Here is a 24,675-nt window from a genome sequence, read left to right as displayed (position 1 = left end):
GTAATTTGACTTAGACTAGGAATCTCTTCTAACAATGACAGAAGATACATATTATATAAAAGGCACTCAAGACTACAACTTTCGACTGTTTACTGATTGTGTGCTGTTGACTGGTATTTCCTTTAACAACCATCCCCTGTATTTTAAGCAATACAAAACCTTTGGATCCTTTACAATGTACAGAATCGAACCCAATTCCTATTTTAAAAATGCTATGAGAAATGAGAATCAACACAACTTACATATAAAGGAATAATCCTTCCTAGAGATACAGAGAAAACATTTAAAATAAACATGGACACAATTTAAATAATCTGGGTCGAACGTTATACTTTCTTCAAAGTATATGTGCAACAGAAGCAACTCATTGACCTCTCCACTGGAAATCCTTAGAAGCAATATGTGAGGCCACTTAGGTGCAAATCCATGTTCTTTACGAAGAAATGTAAAATACTTTACAAAGTCGGTGGGTCTGGTCTCCCAAAGCCAAAGAGATATAACTTAACATTTACCTTTTGTCAGTCTAGACAGTGATTTAGTCCAGTCTCGAACTCGAACCCAAAATGGGTTAAAATACAACCCTGGTTCGCAAATAATGAACCATTTCAATAATTTAATTAAAGATCAACACTTTAAGTACATGAAATGTGCCAAAAAATGATTTCAAGGCATAAAGGTTCTCCAACTTTTACTTCATGAAGTACTGCACTGTACCAGCAAAACCATAATTCAGCAAGACAAAGGCCATCATTATGACTTTGGCGGTCTTCTCAGAAGACTACTGAGGCAAATATTGGGCAGAAATCCTCCAGTAGTCATGCTGGCAGTCGGAGGTGCAGGGGTGGTTCCCTGCCGGCCGAACTCCTCACCCGACAAGGTAAGTCAATCGTCTGACGGGAGCCTCTGCCAACCCTCTACACTCATAATGTGGCGGTCTTCACCTCCGGCCCATCGGCTGTGAAACTCCCACTGTGGCCATATCAGTCAGAAGACTGCCAGGGTCATAATGAGGGCCAAGTTCTTCAACTTGCAAACATGAATGGGTGAAATATGTTCACTCTCCATCACCTCGGATACAACATTACCATCACCTAATTTAATAGAAATCTAGCTACCTAAATGAAGCTATGGAACTTACATAGATTTACCACACCAAACCTCACAACTGATAGCACCCTTAAGCCATTGCTTTAAAGCCATGTGGAAAAGTCACAGACTTCTCAGCTTGAAAAACGTACACATTCTTGAACAAACAAAAATTTACTTGGGAGAGGATCCTAACTGTGTCATTAGATTTGCAGATTGGTACTTTTAATTTTGTCAACTAGAGAAGTTGAGTTTTATCGTATGGACTGTGCAAAAGAAAAGTCTTCAGAAGGCACCTTTTACCCAATAAATGTTCAAACCGGGATTGTTGCATTGACTATGCTATGTTTTCAGATTGATGGATAGACAATTCCAATATAATGAGCTTAAAAATTGCAACAGGCATAACAATGAAATGCAATCTGTTTAATGACTCCCAGATTAAGTAGTGGATTTCACGTGGGCTTTACATGCCAAATTATGGTGAAAAATAGTTCTGAGAAGCTGGAAATAAAGAGGCAATCCCATGAACAAGGAAACACTTGTTAAAATTGAAAGAGGTGCATGGAATTTATGATACCAATTGTTGGAAATGGCTCTTTCGGTAGGGTCACCCCCAAACTTGTTGCCTTCCGCCTTCTTTCTCTGACCTTATTTTTGTTGGCTTTTGGACTCGGGCACTTTACCACTGCTAACCAGTGCTAAAGAGCATGTGCTCTCTGCCTAAAACGTGTTACCATTGCCTTATCCAAAATTGGCATATTTAATTTACTTATAAGTCCCTAGTAAAGTGCACTACTTATGCCCATATCCTGTTAATTAAATACTAAAAAGGAGCCGACTGCACTGATTGGGCCACCCACTACAGTAACCCTTAAAACATGTCTCATGTCTGCCACTGCAAAGCCTGTGTGTGCAGTTTCAAACTGCCATTTCGACCTGGCAAATGCACCCACTCCCCAGACCCAAATCTTACTTTTTATTACATCTAAGTACACCTAAGATAGGCCCTAGCTAGCCCAAGAGAAATGGTGCAGTGTATAAAATGTTTGGCCTGGACTTTTACATTCAACATGTCCTGGTAGAGAAAAAACTATTAAATATGTTTTTCACTCTTGCAAGTCCTTTCTCTCCAATAGGTTAACATTGGGATTACCTTGACACAGCCTTTAAGTGTAATTTCCAACTGGGAAAAGATAGAAATTCGGAGTTTGGTGTCTCTGGAGTCACAATTTAAAATCCCAAATTATGGTGAAGTATGATTTTAAATTGTAAGTCTGAAAAGGCCACTTTTAGAAAGTTGGCATGTTCTTACTTTAACCAGCCTATGCCTGTCTCTGAATACATGCCTGAGGTGGGTGACAGTTGGGCTTTGTGCATTCCCCTTAGACAGTCAGACAAAAAGTGAGCTGAGGTGTGACATTTACATCCTGATGGCCCATCACCAGGTTTATGAGCCTTCCTGGGCTAGATGGGAGGAAAAAGCGGACACTTACTCCGGGATAGGGCTTGCCTGTACTCACACAAAGAACTGCATAATCCCCTGTAGAGTGTCTGAAGCCAAGGAAGGAATGGCAGGGACCTTGTGCACTTCGAATGCCTCTCTTTGAAGTCTCCCCTACTTCAAAGGAACAATTGATTATAAGTACTGGACACTAAACCCCACCAAATCAGAACACTTATGGATCTGAGGACATTCTACGAGGAAGAAGGACTTTTGTGCTGCTGAAGTGCTTTGCTGTGTTGGCCTATTTTCTTCTGCTTGTTATGTTATGTTATGTTTTGTTATGTTATGTTATGTTATGTTATCTGAACTTATAAAGCGCTCGTCTACAGAAGGTCTCATGGCGCTGAAGCTACAGAAACAGAACTTCAGCTATACACTCTGTCAAGTTTAATCACAGGCCACTCTGAAGAGTCAAGTCTTCAGGAGTTTCATGAATTTGAAATGGCAGGAAGCAAACCTGATATCAGGAGGAAGGGTGTTCCAAATACAGGGGGCAAGTGTCGAAAAAGTGGACCCACCCAGTGTCTTCCTTTTGAAGGAAGGAATGGATAAGAGATTCAGATGGGTGAATCTTAAATTATGGCCAGATATATATTCATAGATGCAAGCACAGATGAAGGCTGGGTTGAGACTCTGTAAACATATAAAGACAGTGTGGCAGGCTTTATATATGGAGCATTGCAGGACACTTGCCTTGCAACAGGGTAGTGATATGCTACCTCCGAGGTAGTTGGTACAAAAGCCTAGCAGCATGATTTTGTATTAGTTGGAGTCTACCAACTTGCCTGTTGGGAACACTCAAGTAGAGGGAATTAGCATAGTCGACTCTGAAGATGACCGATGCAATAATGACCTGTGTAAGAGCTTTGAAGGAGAGAAGTCTTTCAATCTTTCTGAATTTAAGAAGTTGGAAAAGCATGTTGAAACCGTAGCCCCTAAATGAGGTTTCATTGACAACTTAGAGTCAATCAATGTCCCCTAACTTTTGACGAATTCTTGGGCTGGGGTAAAATTTCCATTGAAGACTGCCAGAAGGCAGCATTCCACATGTCAGGTTGTTTTCTAATGATGATAGTCCCAGTCTTGTTTGAATTCAATTTAAGTTGAGTACAGTTCATCCAATCATGGATAAATAGAATTGTGCCCTGAAAGGATGACATTGATTCCAGTGACTTATCAATGGAAAAGATTAATTGCATGTCATCAGCATAGTTGTACACTTTGACTTGCATTTAATTCAGGGCATGCACTAGAGGAAGAATGTATAGTTTAAATATACAGTGAGAAAAAGTTGATCACTGAGGTACTACAGAGGTTAATTTAACTGTGGGAGACCGGAAAGAGGGGAGTCTCACTAATTGTGAGTGATCCTTCAAGAATGAGATGAATCAATCCAGCACGGTGCGTTGGAAGCCTGCAGCTCTAACACGGTCCACCAAGACCTTGTGGTTGACCTTGTCAAAAGCCACCTAAAGATCAAGAAGCACCAGTGCCTGGGTAGTCCCTTTATCAGCAGCCCACCATAAATCATCTAACAATGAAAGGATGACCTACTCCTTGGAATGAGCTGGTTGGAATCGATCTTCATGAGGATCGAGAAAATTAGTTTCCTCTATGAATGAACAGATGCAGCCTGCTATGTGTGCCTCCAGCGTTTTAGCCAAGTAAGGGAGGAGTGATATGAGACAATAGTTTTTTAGTATGGAAGGTTCATCCTCAGCTTTCTTTAGCAGAGGTACAACTGTAGCATCTTTAAAGGTACTAGGAAGCATGCCTCAACTCAAAGACTGATTTAGGAGAGCTAGTGCTATGTCAGGGAAATGGGTAAACATCGTTCTTAACACCTTTGGAGGACAAGGATCATCTGGTGATCCTGAATTGATTTTGATTAATAAACCCACCAGGCACATCTTGCTGATTGCAGGCAACCCTGATAATGTCACAGAGTTAAGTTATCCACAGTTGTGTCCAGGTCAGAGGGCCTGGAAGGAATACTGGCCTTTATGTTTGCAATATTATTGATAAAAAATACATTAAGGGCCTTGCATAGGCTCTGGGTAAGTGTAATTTTAGCAGTCACTCTGTTTGAATTAGACAGTTCAGTCACAATTCAGATTGTCTTAGATTTGTTAGTGGAGTAGATAATACTGTTCGAAAAGAAAGTCGATTTGGCCAGGATGATGAGTTTCTGATAGTGTTTTAGTTGTACCAAGAATATCTCTTTATCACTACTGACGTATTTTTTTTACCACTTTCATTCAGCGTGACACAGTTTTAATTTCTCTGCTTTTTAGTCATCAGAAAACCACTTTGACATGCTGTGGCACCTAGGTGGTTTGATTTTGCAGAGCGTGGCAAACAAGTCATTTGCTTGTGTCAGCCAGTATGCAATCTCACCCTCAAAAATTTCCACACTGGAACTTGTGTTTGGCAAAGAGATTTCTAGAGCATTGCCAAAGTCCTGTATATTAATTCTGGCCCAATTTCTAGAGAAGGAGTTGAGGCCGCGAAGGGGTGTAGGAAAGGTCACATCTGAAAGCACAAATTTAATAAGAGAATGGTCCCACCAGGCACAGGGCAGTACCTCCATATCGGAGTCTAGTAGATGAGAGGACCACACCTGGTCTAAACTGTGACTTTTAATATTGGTCGGTAATAGCACATGCTTTGTGAGGTTCAAGCTACTCAGCAATTCCATAAACTCAGCAACGTGTGACTTCGTTTCCCCAATAATTAAAATCCTCCAGAAACAAAATTGGTGCATGATCAATAACTAAAGGGAAAAATGGCCCGCTAAAGTTTACAGAAAACAAGGCATATGGTCCAGAGGGCTGTAGACCAGAGTGCAGACCAAAGAGTAAATTGTGGAGTCAAGTTTTATGACAAGACTGTCTATCAGTGGGATGTCAAATGACTCAAGAGAGGGAAACTTAAGATGTTTCATAATGCTTGCAGCTACTTCACCACCAGATCTGCCAAAGCAGCGATTACATTCTAAAATAGAATAGGCTTCTGGTAGAGCAGCAAGGATGTCATGAGAGGATTCAGCATTTTAGCAATGCTTCAGTAAGAAACAGACTATTCAGCTTCTCAGAGTCCAGCAGATGGAAAATTTCCAAATGATGTTTTACCATAGACCGGGTCTTCGAATAAAAGCCCCTCAGTTGGTCATAGGAAGGAATTCTTCTATGGTGACGACTAATCTGGGAGGTGTTGCAAACCTCCGAAATATTGGAGTCAAAGGAGACTGTGGATCAATTATTGTTCAGTAACCCCAGATTAGTAATAACTAATATGATAGCCTGAAGAGTGAAGCTGTCTCAGCTGACTCAAAGTATTAGTTAAAATTTGGGCATACAAACTGACTCCTGGCCCCTGTATTCCATGGATGGCCGCAGGCGGACTTGCCTTTGGCACGTCTTCAGTATTCCGGTGGTGCGCCCACTGCGTGTGTCTGTGTTACCGCTGACATTTAAAGGGCTTGGATCTCTAACAGACTCCTCCCCCTGCGGCCTGATTTGTCCCCCCAACACACCGGAACAAATTATATCATGAACCTTGAGCTAGTTTGACATGACAGCAAACACCATAAGCAGTAATTTTAAAATACAGGTAAAGTGCCAAAGTGCAAGTTGTGGGAAATAAAAGAGCAGAGCATTGCCGTAACAAAATATGTTTCTAATGCAGGCGCTTCCATGCTACTACTGAGATTTATGGGGCTTGGAGCTCTAACAGACTTCTCTCCTTGCTGCCTGATTTCTCCCCCCCCCCCCAAACCACCAGAACAAACTATGGCGCAAGCCTTGAACTAGTTTGATATGACAGAAAACAACATAAACAGCAATTTTAAAATACAGGTAAAGTGCAACTGTACAAGTTGTGAGCAATAAAAGAGCAGAGCGTTGCTGTAACAAAAGTTGTTTCTAAAGCTGGTGTGTCAGCACTATCCCTGATGTATAAAGGCTTGGAGCGCTAAAAGACTCCACCGCCTGCTGCCTGAGTGGTCCCCCCCCTCAACCACCAGAACGAACTAGGGGTGAACTTTGACCTACTTTTTGCCAGCAAACAGCAGAAGTGGTGATTTTAAAATACAGGTAAAGTGCAAAAGTGCAAATCGTGAGCAATAAAAGAGCAGAGCGTTGCCACTGCAAAGGTTGTCTCTAAAGTGGGCATGTCTGTGCTACAGCTGACATTTAAGGGGCTTGGAGCTGTAATAGACTCCTCCCTCTGCTGCCTGATTGGTTACCCCAAATCACCAGATCAAATTATGGTGCTAGCTTGCTTCTTTCTGGGAATGAGAAGGACTGGACTTGCCTCTCTACATCCTCTAAAGAATGTAAGTGGCTCGAAGGGCTTCTTGACTGGCCTCCTGTTCTAAAGTCTCAGGGCCATCAAAGACTCCTACAACCCTGCTCACCTGCTGGACTCTGCCAACTGTGAGTCCTGCCCTGCCAAGAGGTGCCAATCCAGTCCTGGACCTTGAAAGGTAACTCTTTAGCTGTTTTCCTGCAACAATTGCTGCATCTATGGCATTGCTCCGATCAGACATGCCGCAGCCTCCCTTGACACAGCGCATCGCTGTTGAGGTCAAGGACTTTAAAATGCTAACTACGCAGATCAGGATCGATGCATCATCACCATCGCCGGCACATCGCCTTCGAATTGCCGGCTGCACGGCTCTATGATGATACTTCACCTTCATCACAAGGGGGTGAGGTTTCACTTCTTGGACACCACATCGCCAGCTGGCCGGCTAAATGATGACGCATACCTGGACTGCGCATATCAGAACTGACACATTGCCTTCACATTGCCTCCTCAAGATCGATACAACCTTCCATCCAAGGTACTTTTCAGTGGGTCCTGTAGCTGGCTTGCCCTGCATTGTGGTTAGCCTGAACTTTGGATTCACTCTGGTCTAGCATGACCTCAAGGAACCTTTTATTGCTATTGATTTCTAAGTATGCTATTGCAGTTTATTCTTTAAAAATTCACATCTCTAGTTCTAAATGAGCAAAAGCCCTCCTGTCGCGTTGATGCTCCCTACACTCTGAAAGTCAAAAATAAATTTCTGTCACTAAGGCTGGAAGTGATCCCTACATTGGACTTTTTACCCAAATGGCAGGAATAGATTACCAGGGGGACAGAGTATGCCGTTTGTGTCATTAGTCAACTGAATTGTTGTTAAATATTTTATGCATTTGTCCCCGATTAGATCACCCATGGAGGATCCCGTTAAGGAAAAAGTTAAAGTCACTGGGGAATTAGATCATGCAGATCAGCAGTAATAGAAGCATTTAATCCTCAGAACTAAACAAACGTCCAGTTGGTGTAATTTCTTGATATTGTTAAAAAGAACCATGCTACTCAGCCCAAGGATAAGAACATTAGCTAAGTGTGGGCATTTGAAGAGCTTAACGAAGGGTTGGGTCAATAAGGAGTGGCAGGTCCAAGTTACCCCTTCTCCCACCTTTCTATATCAGGGTCAGTAAGATAAGACTCAACCCTGAAGGGCCCATAGACACGACTGGTGTCTAGAGGCTATGAGTGAGTCGATCCCGTCTCTCTGTTCTTGGGCCCTTAGTAAAATTTTAAGTCGATAGGCACACTTGCATTTTACTCATTGTACTAGCACTCCAGCACATTATGAACCCATTTGACCAGCTTGCTAACTTATGATAGTTTCTAAGATTTGCACACATCACTTTTGATTATTTATCAAATGTCTTAAGTCAGTGTGTTTATAAATTGATCTTCTTGGTAGTACGTCCAGGTGTGTTAGCACTGTGTGTCTCTAACTCAACTTTACTAGTTTGGTTGCTATGGAGCAGTAAGTCCACTTTAGCTCTTGACCCTCTTCTCTGTTTGAGGGTCAGCCAGTTAAGGATAACTCCCTGAAGGGTCCGTAGACATGACAGGCTGCTAGGGGCTATGAGGACTACCCAGCCCTCACCCTGTATCATGGCTGTCGGTGCCCTTAGTAAAGTTTTAATTTTGGGTAGATAGGTATTATTTGCACATGACCCAAAGCACTAGTACTCCAGTACCTTATGTGTTCATTTGATCAGTCCATTAATTATGACATACATCCTTCAAGGGTGGTGTGTGGCCCTTCAGGACTATTTACCCAATGTCTTTGGTCAAAGTGTTTGTTTATAAACTTTGTGTGTTTATATTGATTTTATTAGTGATGTGTTTAGGTGTGTTAAGAAACGTTGATGGTTTTAATTGGCTAATTAACATTCCAGGGCTCCCTCCAGGTAGCATAGCATAGGGAGGTATCTTAGCCCTATAATAGTGATAGGTGCCTACATGCCTGGGCTCGCAACAATGAAGGTAACATGGATATGGAGTGTTGGTCTTTTACTAATTGCCATATGTAAAATTGTCAAATGCAGCATGTTTATGTATATTATGTAAAGTTTATGGCTTTAATTGACTAATAAACTAAATCTTGACTGACTGACATATTTCAAGTTCCACTTATTGGATTTTTGTAACTTTGGTCTTGTTTCACTGATAAAAATATTCTTTATTTTTCTAAACTAGTGTGGAGTCTTTTGTGGTACTGTGTTACTGTAAATTAGGTGTTGCAGACATACTTTACACATTGCATCTTAAGTTAAGCCTGACTACTCTGTGCCAAGCTACCAGAGATTGAGCACAGGTTAATTTAGGCTGTGTATCTAATGTACTTTGTCCATGATTGTGGTCCCTATTTGGACAGTGTGCATATCTCTGCTAACTAGAAACCTAGTGACATATTTAAGAGCCCCTAGTGCCATTCTAACGCCACATTAGCATCATTTTCTTCTGTTAATGTGGCGTTAGAAGGCCAAAAACCTGTGTGATGTTTACAAAGTGGCACAATGCATGCATTGCACCACTTTATAACCCTTTGTGCTACATTATGCCTGCACCAGGTATAATGTATGCAAAGGGGGCATTCTCCCATTAGGGGGGCCAAGCCATGAATAGGCTGGTGGAGAACAAGTGCAAGGGACCACAAGGACAGCACTGCACTGCCCATGCCTGCTGTGCAGACAGTGTCATTTCAAGGTTGCTGGTGCACCCTGAGTGTGACAACATTTGCCACAGGCTCAGTAATGAGCCGAGAAGAATGCTGCTGCACCTTTCCAACTGGGCTGATGGGCGGGAACCTTGGTTCCTGATCGTCAGCCCAGTGAGAAAGTTGTAATAGGGCCAGTGGGAAGACCACCACCTCAATGGCGGTCTCCTCACCATGGGTCTGGCGGTTGGGATTTCCTACTGCCAAACTTGCAATCAGGCCCTTAGGTGGTATTCATGTGCTTACATTGGTGATGTAATGTTCATGCTGATGGATCTTACTCTGTAAGCAATTGCGTTATTAATTGTATGAGAGGCCTGCTCAACTAAAATATCCAGAGGGAGGGTGTCCCCAGGTTGAGATCAATTCATTAGAGTGGAAGGGGCACGCATGCCCTCCTGGCTAAATTAAACAACAAGTATTGCATCTTTCCTCAGATGCTTGGTCCTCCCCTAGGGAAATCTAGACAGTAGCAGCGCAGCTTAGCACATTCTATTGCTTGATTTCGGTATGATTACATTGGCCTACTTTAAAATGTGCATAGCTCAGGCCTGATGGGCTGATTTCAAAGATTTTGGGCTCATTCTGCTCCTGAGTGCTAGCTCTATCCACCTGCATCAGTTTCAGTAGGCCTCCTGGCCTCATAAAGCATGAACTTTGCAGGGAAGTGGTTTCATCACCTTTCTTCTCTGCATGGCTCCTGATCTTTCATGTCTCTTGCTGGGGCACAGAAGTACAGGTATTCCCCCAACTGGTCCTCAGAGGATGTCAGAGGGCCACCATCACTGCCACTTGAGAAATCCTCTATTGCTGAGGCCAGCTGGGCATCAGGGAGTGTGTCCTGTCAGCTGCCCAGGATGTTGCAGTCTTTGCAGTTCAGGGTGTTTGTTAGAAATGAGGTTTTTGGTTGGCAGTCAGGTTACCTCCTGTCCAAGCAAAAGCCCTCACTCTAGTCAGGGTAAGTCACACACTATCCAAGATTATCCTGTGCCCACCCTCTGGTAGCTTGGCACGAGCAGTCAGGCTTAACTTAGAAGGCAATGTGTAAAGTATTTGTGCAATAAATCATACAATACCACCATATAGCACCACAAAACTACACCACACAGTGTTTAGAAAAATATATAATATTTATCAGGATAATTGTAGGTCAAAAAGAATAAAGTTGCAATGGAAAATTGTAGAAATATCACAGGGAAGTGATATAAAGTGTCTTAAGTCTTTAGAATGCAATACAGTGTCTTTCTAGCACAAAGTACCTGGTTTCTGGTGGAAAATCTCCTCAGAGGGCCACAGGAGAAGAGATGCGTGGAAAAAGGGGTGTGTGCGTCGATTTCTCCTCAGCACACACAGACTTGCGTCGGTCTTTTCCACGCGGGGAAGTCGGGCGTCGTTTTCCGGCGCGCAGACAGTCTCTTTTTGTGGATCGCGGGGATTACCAGATGTCCCGGGTCTGTGCGTGGATTCTCCTGCTTGTTTCCCGGCTGCGCGTCGTTCTGCGGGGCTGCGCGTCGAAGTTTCGATCTCACGGTAGGCGTCGCGTCGATTTCTCCTTGGAAGTCGGGCGGCGTTGTCCTTGCGAGGCCGTGCGTCGAAAGTTTGGTCTCACGGCAGGCGTCACGTCGATTTCTCCTTGGAAGTCGGGCGGCGTTGTCCTTGCGAGGCCGTGCGTCAAAGTTTCGCACTCACGGTGGGCGTCGCGTCGATTTCTCCTGGAAAGTCGAGCGGCTTTGTCCTTGCGAGGTTGTGCGTCGAAGTCTCGATCGTCCCGAGGGCGTCGCGTCGATCAGCGTCGGTGTGCGGCGTTTCTCTCGCCGCGAAACAAGCTGTGCGTCGAAATTTTCGGCGCACGGAGCGTCCAAGTGAAAGGAAGAAGTCTTTTTGGTCCTGAGACTTCAAGGAACAGGAGGCAAGCTCTATCCAAGCCCTTGGAGAGCACTTTCACAGCCAGACAAGAGTTCAGCAAGGCAGCAGGGCAACAGCAAGACAGCAGTCCTTTGTAGAAAGCAGACAGGTGAGTCCTTTGAGCAGCCAGGCAGTTCTTCTTGGCAGGATGTAGTTTCTGGTTCCGGTTTCTTCTCCAGCAAGTGTCTGATGAGGTAGGGCAGAGGCCCTGTTTTATACCCAAATGTGCCTTTGAAGTGGGGGAGACTTCAAAGAGAGGCTAAGAAGTGCACCAGGTCCCCTTTCAGTTCAATCCTGTCTGCCAGGGTCCCAGTAGGGGGTGTGGCAGTCCTTTGTGTGAGGGCAGGCCCTCCACCCTCCCAGCCCAGGAAGACCCATTCAAAATGCAGATGTATGCAAGTGAGGCTGAGTACCCTGTGTTTGGGGTGTGTCTGAGTGAATGCACAAGGAGCTGTCAACTAAACCTAGCCAGACGTGGATTGTAAGGCACAGAAGGATTTAAGTGCAAAGAAATGCTCACTTTCTAAAAGTGGCATTTCTAGAATAGTAATATTAAATCCGACTTCACCAGTCAGTAGGATTTTGTATTACCATTCTGGCCATACTAAATATGACCTCCCTGCTCCTTTCAGATCAGCAGCTGCCACTTCAACAGTGTATGAGGGCAGCCCCAATGTTAGCCTATGAAGGGAGCAGGTCTCCCAGTAGTGCAAAAACGAATTTAGGAGTTTTACACTACCAGGACATATAACTACACAGGTACATGTCCTGCCTTTTACCTACACAGCACCCTGCTCTAGGGGATACCCAGGGCACACATTAAGGGTGACTTATATGCAGAAAAAGGGGAGTTCTAGGCTTGGCAAGTACTTTTAAATGCCAAGTCGAGGTGGCAGTGAAACTGCACACCCAGGCCTAGCAATGGTAGGCCTGAGACAAGGAAAAGGGGCTACTTAAGTGGGTGGCACAATCCGTGCTGCAGGTCCACTAGTAGCATTTAATCTATATGCCCTAGGCACCTGGAGTGCACATGACTGGGGACTTATAAGTAGATTAAATAGTTCAATCAGGTATGATCCAAAGTTACCATGTTTACAGAGAGAGAGCATATACACTTTATCACTGGTTAGCAGTGGTAAAGTGCGCAGAGTCTAAAAACCAGCAAAACAGTATCCAAAACGAGGAGGGAGGCAGGCAAAAAGTTAGGGGTGACTACCCTAAGGCTGTCAGGTCTAACAGTGTTGTTCTTTTTCATATTCTAAAAATTACACTTTTAAGTCCAGTCCAGTGCGTTCACTGGGGACACTCCTTTGTCTAACCCTAAAACGGGATCTAGTCAGTTTTCTCTTTTTCCCTGGGTTTGGCTCCAGCCTGGCTAGTCATACAAAAGGCTTTTGCTGGGTCTCTTTGTGTGTGCTGAGTAAAGTCTCTTTGAAGTGTAATTAGGGCATTACACAACTCCTCTCCAACAATTCGCTTACAAAGAGCCAATACCCATGACAAAAGGCCCCTTCGTGCACTGTTTGGCTCCAATACACATTTCCCAGTGGGAGAGCCATGCCCAGCCCAGGCAGCTGGGAACTCTAGGAAACTATCGGCAGGAAAATGCCAACTTTCTAAAAGTGGCATTTCTGAAATAATAATATAAAACCCAACTTGACCATTAAAGGGGATTTTACATTATAATTATAATTCAATGAATGAAAAAAAAAAAAATTCTATCCGCACCCAAACCAAATTTTGCATTTATAAAGAAAACAATATGGACAAATTATCAAATGATTCACTATGGCAGCATCCAGCCTTGTAACTGTGAAAAACATTTTTGAGAATATTTCACTGAGAGGACATGTTTAACAGTAGTCCTAGACTTAAATATCTACATATTGCTTTTGTAGACAATAAGGCCTACTAATGGATGACTTATTATTATTTATAAGGAATGTTTAGGCCTGTCAAAAGTGGCATTTTGATTGGTCAAATTTGCAGTTCAAAATTGCCACAGGCCAGTTACAACTGTGGAACTCCCAGGCTGCACATGACTGTAGTCTCTTATGTGCAGCCTGCACCCATATGCACGTGTGTGAAACGTGTTCACCTATAACCGGCCCAGTGACCCTTACCTAGCTTGGTCACGGGGGCATTATCCTAAGAGAAGGGCACTTGCAGTAACCATGTGCAGTTCAATTTACCATGAAATTACTGAAAGGGAGACTCCGGTAGGGAGACTCATCCACTGCCGAGTCTCAAAAACTGGGTGATTCGAGGCAAGCATATACTGATATACTAAGGGGCATATTTATACTCCGTTTGCGCCGAAATTGCGTCGTTTTTTTTTACGCAATTTCGCCGCAAAACTAACTCCATATTTATACTTTGGCGTTAGACGCGTCTAGCGCCAAAGTCCATGGAGTTAGCGTCATTTTTTAGCGTGGACACCTACTTTGCGTTAATTATATGCAAGGTAGGCGTTCCCGTCTAAAAAATAGACTCCGAGGCATGTGCGTCGGATTTATACTCCCGGGCAAAAATCACGCACGGGAGTGGGCGGGTCAAAAAAAATGACGTACGGCAGATTTTGCGCCGTTTTTTAGCGCCTGCAAAAGGCAGGCGTTAAGGGACCTGTGGGCTCTGAAGGAGCCCAGAGGTGCCCTCCCATGCCCCCAGGGACACCCCCTGTCACCCTTGCTCACCCCAGGAGGACACCCAAGGCTGGAGGGACCCATCCCAGGGACATTAAGGTAAGTTCAGGTAAGTATTTTTATTTTATTTTTTTGTGGCATAGGGGGGCCTGATTTGTGCCCCCCTACATGCCACTATGCCCAATGACCATGCCCAGGGGACAGAAGTCCCCTGGGCATGGCCATTGGGCAAGGGGGCATGACTCCTGTCTTTGCTAAGACAGGAGTCATTTCTATGGGGGTTGGGAGTGAAAAAAAATGGCGCAAATCGGGTTGAGGCGAAAAAATTGCCTCAACCTGACTTGCCCCATTTCTTGACGCCCAAGCCCCATATCCCCCTACGCCGGCGCTGCCTGGTGTACGTCGTTTTTTTTAACGCACACCAGACGGCGCCGGCGGCTAACGCCAGCTAACGTCATTCAATAAATACGGCGCCTGCATGGCGCTTCAGAATGGCGTTAGCCGGCGCTAATTTTTTTGACGCAAAACTGCGTTGGCGCAGTTTTGCGTCAAAAAGTATAAATATGGGCCTAAATGAGCGAAGCTTTTGCAATGCCTTTAATTAAGGATTCCGAAGGAAATGCCCAGGGTTACCTCTATATAAGCAGGTATTGTGTTGAACGATCATCACAGTCTCCTGTTTGCTGATGTATCCTGAAACAGACAATGCAACTTTGCATGTGTAAGTATAGCGTTAGTTGATTGTGGGATATTGTGGTCTTAAACACCATGTTGAGCCTTCCCAATGGGTAAGTTTACTTCGGTAGGCCAGTGGAGCATCTCCTTTCACCGGTATATATGGAACTCCTCACTCAGCACATAGTCCAAGGGGTTATACAAGTTCTACGATAACAAGTGTGTCCTTTTCCCCAAGTCAGCTGTACCCGTTTTATTGTTCCTAAAAAGATGAATGGCGGATTTTTGCCCTTAAATATTTTAACCTGGGATCTACAGTATTCTCATATTCTGCAGCAGGGTCACTAACCCACTAAGCTTTCTTATTGACTTCTTGTTTAAATTTTCCAGCAGGTGTAGCGCCCACCAATGTCATGCACAACCAAGACTTTATGAAATGTTTTAAAAAAATGTTCCTGAATAACATATCTTGACCAGTGCACAGTAAACATGTATTTTCATCGACAGAGGCATTTACCAAATGACAATTATGTAAACTCATATGTTAAAAAGGTGTGTATTCTATATTTTTTGCATTTGACACAAACTGGGGGATATCCATTTTAAAAATTCAAAAAGCAGTTCTACTGTAGTAACTGAGATGAATTTCACATAAAGCACATGGAGAAAATGCATTTCTGGTTTGCATCTCTCCAAGCCTCCAACCAATGAAGCACACCAAGCCTGCTACAGTTACTTCCCTTGTCCTGCACGTTCCTAGGTGACCATAAATATAACAGTTCATTTGAAATTTGTATCTTGCCTCTCAACAAGGAGTGGGCAATCTTAGATACATTTTTCACCGTACACCACATGTATCTCTTGTGTCACCCGTGAATTTCAATCCTGCTCTATGTGAATGGTTTCTGCATGGAAATTGTACAAATGAATAAGCACCAGTGCACAAAACGCTTGTGAGGTGCCAATGCAAAGGAACAAAACACCCATCTGGTTTCTCTACGCCATGCTGTTAAAGTTGCTTGTGGAGTGCATGGCATACATCCGGTTTCACTGTACATGGGAGACAATTCTGCTTGGATCAAATCCCCTGCCAGAAAAATCTATTCAGATGGTGTAAGTTTAAGGAAAACAGGTAACACGCGGACTATGTGTGAATGCGTTTGTTTAATTAAACAATCAACAGACATGGTCGTTGACCACACAGTAGCAATGCAAATGCTACAGCAGCTATAGTCAACTGAACTCTGGACCTCTTCAGTCAAGACTCCAAGAGCCACTGGATAATGCCAGTCAGCAGCTGGCACAGTGTGTCCCCTGAATATCGAATCAATAATATCAATGAGACAGAATATCTAGCACAGAATATCAAAAATAAAAAATGTTGACAGGCAAGTCTAGATTTTTTATACCTAACTCCATATATATGTACCTACAGGGTATGCCACTTAAGAATATTAAATCCATACTTTCTTTTATTCACTTACCTTTCAATGTTGTGTTCCTCAATATACTGTCCTTAATATTCTTATGCTACAATATTGCTGGTGTAGATATTCAGTAGTAAAATCAGCAGGCGCAATAATCGAGAGACGGTGGCAGCATTGTCTGGTATCATTCAGCTAGCCAGGATACACAATGTGTGACACTTTGGATATGTTGTGCTCACTCTCATAAGTTCATGCTTACATATGGATATGAGACAGCAGGCCAACTTCACAAACTTACTAGCATATTAGCTACAGGCAATATTCATTGCAGCATTGTGACAAATTAAACTAAGACTATTTATTGAGATCAAAATGCACAACTAATCCTTTACACCACAATTTCCAAAATGAATTTCTTATAACAATAATGGACACAAAAGACATTTTAAAATATTTTTAGCATTGCTTCTTACCTCTGTCTTTTTCAGCAAGGGGATAGAAAAACGTACAAGCACTTTGTGAATCAGGTTGATGGCATTAGTTGTCATGCAAATCACATATTCGAGGTAAGGAAGGAAAAGAAGTCCACAGTGAGTTTCTGTCAGGCCAGAACTCGCCGGTGCTTGTGTCGCAAGATACCTATAGTCTGTGTCAGGACGATGCTCTCTGCATGCTGTCACTTTTCTACAGACTTCGAGACAGATTTACTGAGAAGCCAGGCAACTCAACAAGACAACCTGCTGTGCTAGGTTGTGGGACAGGGAAATAAAAAGAATGCTCCATATCTACCAAGATATGACACATTCCTGTACTCTCACTGCGCTGGCGCACTGAGTGCGACCTAGCGCCAGTGCAGGCACCCTTGCGCTCTGGTGCAAGGGTGCCTGTGTTACAGACAGGATTGTTCTTGTGCGAGAAGGGGAACCTTCCAGCACAAAAACAATCCTCAGAGGCATTGTCCTCTTTCTAAGGGTGCTGCAGAACAAAGCACACATCGAAAAAGGAAATAATTAGGACATTTTTCTCCTTGCTACACCTCTGTTCGGAAGTGTAATGCTATTTCTATTTGACCACCAACTCCATCTTGACCACTGACTCCATTTTGTGCTCAGCTTCAGGTGCCATCACATCGGTGGCACAGGCATTTTTCCACAAAGCTTGTTTTCTACACTGAGCATGTTTTCGCTGTTTTCACCAGAGCAGGGAACATATGGTGGGGGTTGCGAAGGTGATAAGAGTGTACCATGGTGAGAATGTCTTCAGCAGAGAAAGATGCAGCTCTGTCTCAGGAATGCTCACTGGGGCCTGACCAGTTCTTTTGCTTGTTTTTGACACACACCAAGTACAGCCAGCATTTGAGGTCAATACCTGAAGGGAGTGGTCAATTGCTAGAATCTTCCTCTTGAGTTAATTTAAGGTAAATACAGTGGAGAAAACGGAACACTGACACAGAAGAGCTCATTTTGGGAGTGGACGCACTGCCCAATCAGATCCCACTGAGGAAGTTCTCCTGATGTTGGCAAGGATGATGATGGATTGGACCCCCATGGTGATGCATTTTTATTCTTAATTATCCAGGTTGGCTGTGTACATCTATATTTATATAAATATATATGTCTTGTTTCACACTCCCGTACAGATCCTGCTCTCATGAGGGATGGAGTGTACACCAGATGAGCAAACTACTGCATGTATTAATAGCCCCAAACCTCCATAAAACACTCAACAAGCATTATACCAAATCTCAAGAATTTTAATCACCTTCCATCATGTGCTTCGGCTGAGCAGCGGCCTTGTTCAGGCAATCACTGTGTTGTACAAAGAAGAATTTAAATCAACTCTATGGTATATATGAAGTAGATGCTAATGATCCTCAGACTATGTTAAAATATCTCGGATTAAACTACGATTACTGGTATCTGAGTGGTTTTAAATGGCCATCTACCTTTCTACTGTGTATGCCACGTGATAGTATAGATACATTCCATGAGATGGTTATCAAAGAACGTAAACAACTTAGGATGGTCGAGAAGAATAAAGTAAAATACAACATAACTCTGGAGCAACAACAGATATTGGAATCCCTAGAAAATGATGATGACATTATTATTCACCCTCCCGATAAAGGTGGGAATGGTGTAATTTTGAACCGGGACCAATATATTGCTGAAGCCAACCGACAATTGAGTGACCTAACAGCATATACTCCAATGAACGGAGAAACATACAATATGAGTCTAACAGCTCTATGGGATAGATTAAGTGATTGGCAAGACAAAGGTATCCTTGAGTGGGAAGAATACAGTTATCTCAAGAAGGAATACCCGAAGATACCAGTGTTATATTTTCTACTGGAGTTTCACAAAGACAATAAAAATACTCCTGGGAGACCCTTTGGGTCATCAAGAGAAAGTGCCTTTGAAAATGTATCTAGATATGTGGACAATATCCTCCATGATTTTGTTGTCACCCTTCCATCTTATGTAAGAGACATCAAGGATTTTCTAAGGAGGATTACAGGGATTGGATGGGAAGATGATCTGCTTCTGGCAACCCTAAATGTCAAGTCCTTGTATACGGTTATTGACCATGATTCGGGAATAAGGGCATGTTATTATTTTCCACGAGCAAGACCAGTTCAGTTGTTAGAACATACAAGTATGATTATCTGAATGATTAGAATCTGCCTTGAGAACAACATATTTCTGCTTAATGGTAATTTATATTGACAGATCCTTGGGACTGTGATGAGTACATGCCTTGCCAATTTATTTCTGGGATGGTGGGAGGAGCAAGTTTTCAGCAATGAGGAGCTGCAGGGGTACTGTCAAAAGGTAGTCCTGTGGCCATATTTTATCGATGATATTCTTATCATCTGGAAAGGCTCTGAGAAGGATATGACAGAATTTGTAACGATTTTGAATAATAATGAGAATAATCAGAATTTTACTCTTACCGTGACTAAGACAGATAGAATTTCTTGATGTGGTAGTGGTAATTAAGCAGGACAAGATGGAGACCCGCCTGTTTAGAAAATCTACAGCAGGAAATAGTCTATTGCATGCCCTGTGTGGATATCCAACTAGTTGTACTGGAATATACTTTATGGTGAACTTCTTAGAGTCAAGAGAAACTGCAGCACTGAGTCTGCATTTCAGAATGAAAACAAATAATGATACAAAGATTCAAAAACAGAGATTATCCCAATTGGACTGACCTAATGAATCCTTTTTACTGTTTGATACCCCATAGAGTTGATTTAAATTCTTCTTTGTACAACACAGTGATTGTGTGAACAAGGCCGCTGCTCGACCGAAATGTGTCATGGAAGGTAATTAAAATTCTTGTGATCTGGTTTAATGACTGAGCGAGTGTTTTATGGAGGTTTGGGACTATTTATGTGTGTGTGAATATATATATATATATATATATATATATATATATATATATATATATATATATATATATTATTTTTTTCACTGTATATATTATTGTTGATGTGTTGCACTTTTTCTGTCTGTCATTGTTTAACTGCTGTGAGTATTTCGGCATTTAGACGTGTTTACTGCATTCAAGTTAAATGCTTATTTTTATGCATTTGTGTGCTTTTATTTGATATCTGGGAAGTGCTTTAATAAATTCATTGCTCAAACTAAGAGTGCTTCATTCCTTGTCATCGTTCCCTCTTGGTTTAAAGTAAAACAGAACAGGATGTCATACCTTTTTGATGTTCCAGGTTTGCTAGTCCTCCTAAATCTGGGAATGTGCTACAAATACCCGCACTTCACCCATGGAATGACTTTCCAATGCAGAGTAGCACAAGGCAGTGACTTGTGTTGCCTTGCGTTACTCTGGATTTACTAAGCCATGTATAGTTGTGTAGGGTGGCTTTACGTGACTTAGTATATCTCACACAAGCCCTTGCGTTGTCTTGCACTATCTTGTGTGACACATAGGTTCTGTAAATCTGCACCTTCATTTTTATGAGAATGTCATTTTGTTTGTGTGGGAGTTTGACTCTAGAATGTCTGTGGTTTCAATCTTGCGCACTTATACAATTGCTTCCTGAGCAGATATGCTTTCCCACTTGCAGACTCTTTACATCAATTTTCTGTGTGGGGCTAGATGTCTTTAGTCAATTTTCTGCATGGGGATAGATGTCTAGCATGCCTGAGAGGATCAGTCATGGATTAATAGATGGCAGAAGTAGACAACGTGTTAGATTGTAAACCTTATTTAGGGTTCAAAGCTTCCAGATTTCTAATTGCATGAAATGTCTCATTGAACATAGCATACCGTGTTTACAACTAGAAGTCAATTTTTTTCAGAAGGAGGTATGTGTAAAATAGTGACTGTTCTGGCTAGTTATCAAGTGAAGGCAAGATGGAGGCAGCTATTATGCTATTATTTATTTATAAGTCAAAATATAGGGTGGTATATATATATATATATATATATATATAAATATATATACTTTCCTACATGGGCTTTTAATCAGCTCTCTTCATCTATTAGTCTGCAGGGTCATTCACATTTTGCTTCTGCCCACTACAGTATGCAGCATTTGGCACAGGGTCAGTCTACTTCACTCAGTGGCTGTGTCTGACAGTTTCTCCTCTTGCACAATCTGCACCCACTTCAATGACAATGACAATGTGTGTCTACTGGGGCAATGTGTGTTTTTACATTAAAAAAGTACATTATTGCATGAGAAAAATGTTTGTCTTACAATGTGTTCTGTTATGCTAAAACCATTCACAAGAAAAGAGGTATTGGCAAAGCCAAAAGGTCAGCAGCCAACACCAGATCGATTGGCTTTGCCATTGCTTCAGATCGTTAGTGGACTTGCAGTGAAATGAAGCTGCTCACTAAACGACCTCTCCTAATTACCAAAACCGACAAACGATTATTTGCGAATCACAGTTGGCGTAATGGGGCGTAAGTAGTCAAGTATATGCAATAACTCGATTCAAGAATTGGATTTTATTAGAAAATGCTGAAATAAAGCAGAGATGACGAGTATCACTTTAAAGTCACCTGTCATTCAGCCCTCTACCTCATCCGTCCAAATTAATCAAAATAGTTTTAAGGAAGGAAAACCTTAACTTTACGGGCTTCCTGCTGTATCACCCCTCTCTCCTTTTTGCGCCACCCTTCCTCTGTTTAATTTTTAAATACTATGATATGTCGGTTTGTCCAGTACAAACATCATTAATATAAAATCCCTTTAAATTCACCCAAAATTTTCTTTTTACTATAGGTTAGAAATCTCATTTGTACCGGCAGCAGATTGTCCACTATCTGCTCTCCTATCACACTTGTTCAGGTGGACTGCCGATCCGTGTTATTTTTCATTAAATTGCACTTTTCCCACGACAGTACCGTGCATCTCAAGAAAGGCTGCAGTTCCATTTTAGAGCACCAGCAACTCCTTTCAGTCACCCAATGATATTACTCATGGCAGATACATTCCACGTGGAATTTCAAACGCTCCGACTCAAATGCCAATTAAAATTGTAATGGTATAGTGGCATTTGTGAAGGACTTACAGTTACCTTTAACTAGCCACTCCAAGTCAACCTTCCTCTACAGCGACAACGATTAAATAACAAAAACAATCAAAAGAGCATGTTCATTTTTAATGTCCCCAGCAACACCAGCCATTTCAGAGCATGTCAGTGTTCGTGAGTTGGATCCGCAGATATAGGGGCTCATTATGAACACGGCGGGAATCGCCGTGATCATGCTGGCAGTCTTTTCATAGACCACCAGCCCCCTTGAAGCCGTCGTCAGTGCCAATTGCATGGGCAGTGCAGGGCGCCCTCATGGGTCCCCGGACCACCCCTTCCACCAGCCTTTCCCTGGCAGGTGAACCCACTAGGGAAAGGCTGGGGGAAACAGGGATCATTATCCAGAGGGTGGCGTTGATTGCAGCGCTGCCCTGTTGGATAATGATATCCGCCATCGTCAGGCTGCCTGTCGGCGGTAGCCTGGCGGTGGCGGGCCGCCACAGACGGCCCTCCCTGTGTACATAATATGGCGGTTCAGACCGCCATGCCGGTGATGGTATTTACCGCCGCCGCCGGCACGGTGGTCTGAACCACTGGGTTCATAATGCGCCCCATAGTGTGTTAGGCGCTGCTGGACTAAGAAACCAGCTTTTTCAAGTTTAAAATGCTTTATTGAAAAATTAACCAGCAGCCAAGTTTAGCAACAGTAATCAAATTAAATTCATATATATATGTGTTTATGTGCGTATATATATATATATATATATATATATATATATATGTATATGTATATATGTTACCTAGTAGTGGTTGTCACTAAGCAGTTATAGTTAGGACCTAGTTTCTGTCAAAAAAAGCGTTTTTTGCTTGCCTATATCTTTAGTGCCAGTTGACGAAACTTCCCGAAATTTTCCAAACAATTCAACGTTCAAGTAAGCTACTGCTTGGAAAGTTTCGGGGTGACCTGTCAAGTGAGGACCGAAAAAAAGGGAGGCTCCAAAAACACCTTTTCACCATTAATTTTTCCATAGGGAGTTTGAACAGTGATAGTGCCCGAACCACTGGACTGAATTACACCAAATTTAGCAGAAAGCTAGAATCTAGTGCAGAAAGCAACATTTGTGATTTGGTGTGTATCGTTCAGTGGTTTTCTTGTAATGAAGTGGAAAACAAATTGTTCTCTATAGGGACACAGATCCATTGTGACTCGTACGTGGAGCGTCGCAATTCCACGTGCCAATAGCAGCAGTGTGATTGGCTGGCCACAACCTCTGCAGAAAATTGTGGCCACAATTTTATGAACCGGGGCATGGTCCCGGGGAATGCAATTAGAAGCTGAAAACAATAGAAGGGATCAGGGTAGAGGTACTCTGACCCCATGTTGCTTATTAATGGGTGTCTCAGGGACTCCTTATTAGTTTGAAAAGGTAAAAAACTAATTTTTTCATTTTTTGGTCATGATTGTAGAGTCACCGCTCTGTCGTGGTGCTCAGAGCAGCCAAACATGTAACGTTGCGACAGAGTAGTAAACCCTGCCGATAAAAAATACAAAAAAATATTCATACACTCACTCATAAACTAATACACACACTGTCAGACCCACTCACACACTCACTGACAGACCCAACAAGACACTTGTACACCAAATCACAATTCCACTCAGTCACTCATAAACCCACTCACAGACCCACTCACACATTCATGCCCCCACTCACAGACACATGACAATCATACACCCACTCAATATCCACTCAGGCACTCAGACATCCACTCAAAGACCCATTCAGACACTCAGATACCCATTCACAGACCCACTCATACTCTCTCACACCCACTCACTGACTCACACAGACATTCATGCACCCACTGACAGATGTACTGACACTCATACACCCCCTCAAAGAGAGATTCAGACCCTTAGGCACCCACTCACAGACCCACTCACACACTCACACACCCACTCACAAACCCACACAGACACTCATGTACCCACTGACAAACACATTGACCCTCATACACCTACTCAGAGACACGCTAACAGTCATACACTCAGTCAAAAACCCATTAAGACACTCAGACACCCAATCAGAGATCTTCTCATATTCTCATACACCCACTCACAGACCCACACAGACACTCATGAATGTACTCATAGATCCACTCACACTAATACACACACTCAAAGACCCATTCAGACACTCAGACACCCAATTACAGACCCACTCAGACACTTATAAACCCTTCAGAGACACACTCTGTCACTCCTACTCCCACTCACTGACCCACTGAGATATACAGGTACCCATTAACCGAGCCACTGACACTCATACACTCAAAGACACACTCAGACATTCACATATCCACAGAGACCCACTCACAAACTTATGCACCCACTTACAGACCCACTCAGACAGTGAAGCACCCACTCACAGATACACTGACAATGATACACCCACTCAAGTACCCATGCAGACTCTCTGAAACCCACTTACAGACACACTGATATATCTACTCACAGGTGCACACAGACACAGGTACACCCACTCAAACACCCACTGACACGCTCATGCACCTATTCACAGACCTAGTCACAGACTCATGCACCCACTGATAGATACATTGACAGTCAAACATCCACTGAAAGAGCCACTCAGAAACTCACACATCCACTCAGACATCCAATAACACAATGATGCACCTACTTACAGACCCACTGATGCTCATACACCCACTGAAAGAAGTCAGACTGTTATACATCCACTCCCAGACTCACTGACACTCATTTCTCCACTCACTGACGTATGCAGACACTGGAACTTCCACTCAAAGACCCACCCACACACTCATACACCCA

Source organism: Pleurodeles waltl, chromosome 1_1, assembly GCF_031143425.1.
Source record: "Pleurodeles waltl isolate 20211129_DDA chromosome 1_1, aPleWal1.hap1.20221129, whole genome shotgun sequence".
In the NCBI taxonomy this organism is placed as follows: Eukaryota; Metazoa; Chordata; class Amphibia; order Caudata; family Salamandridae; genus Pleurodeles; species Pleurodeles waltl.
This window is presented reverse-complemented; position numbering follows the sequence as displayed.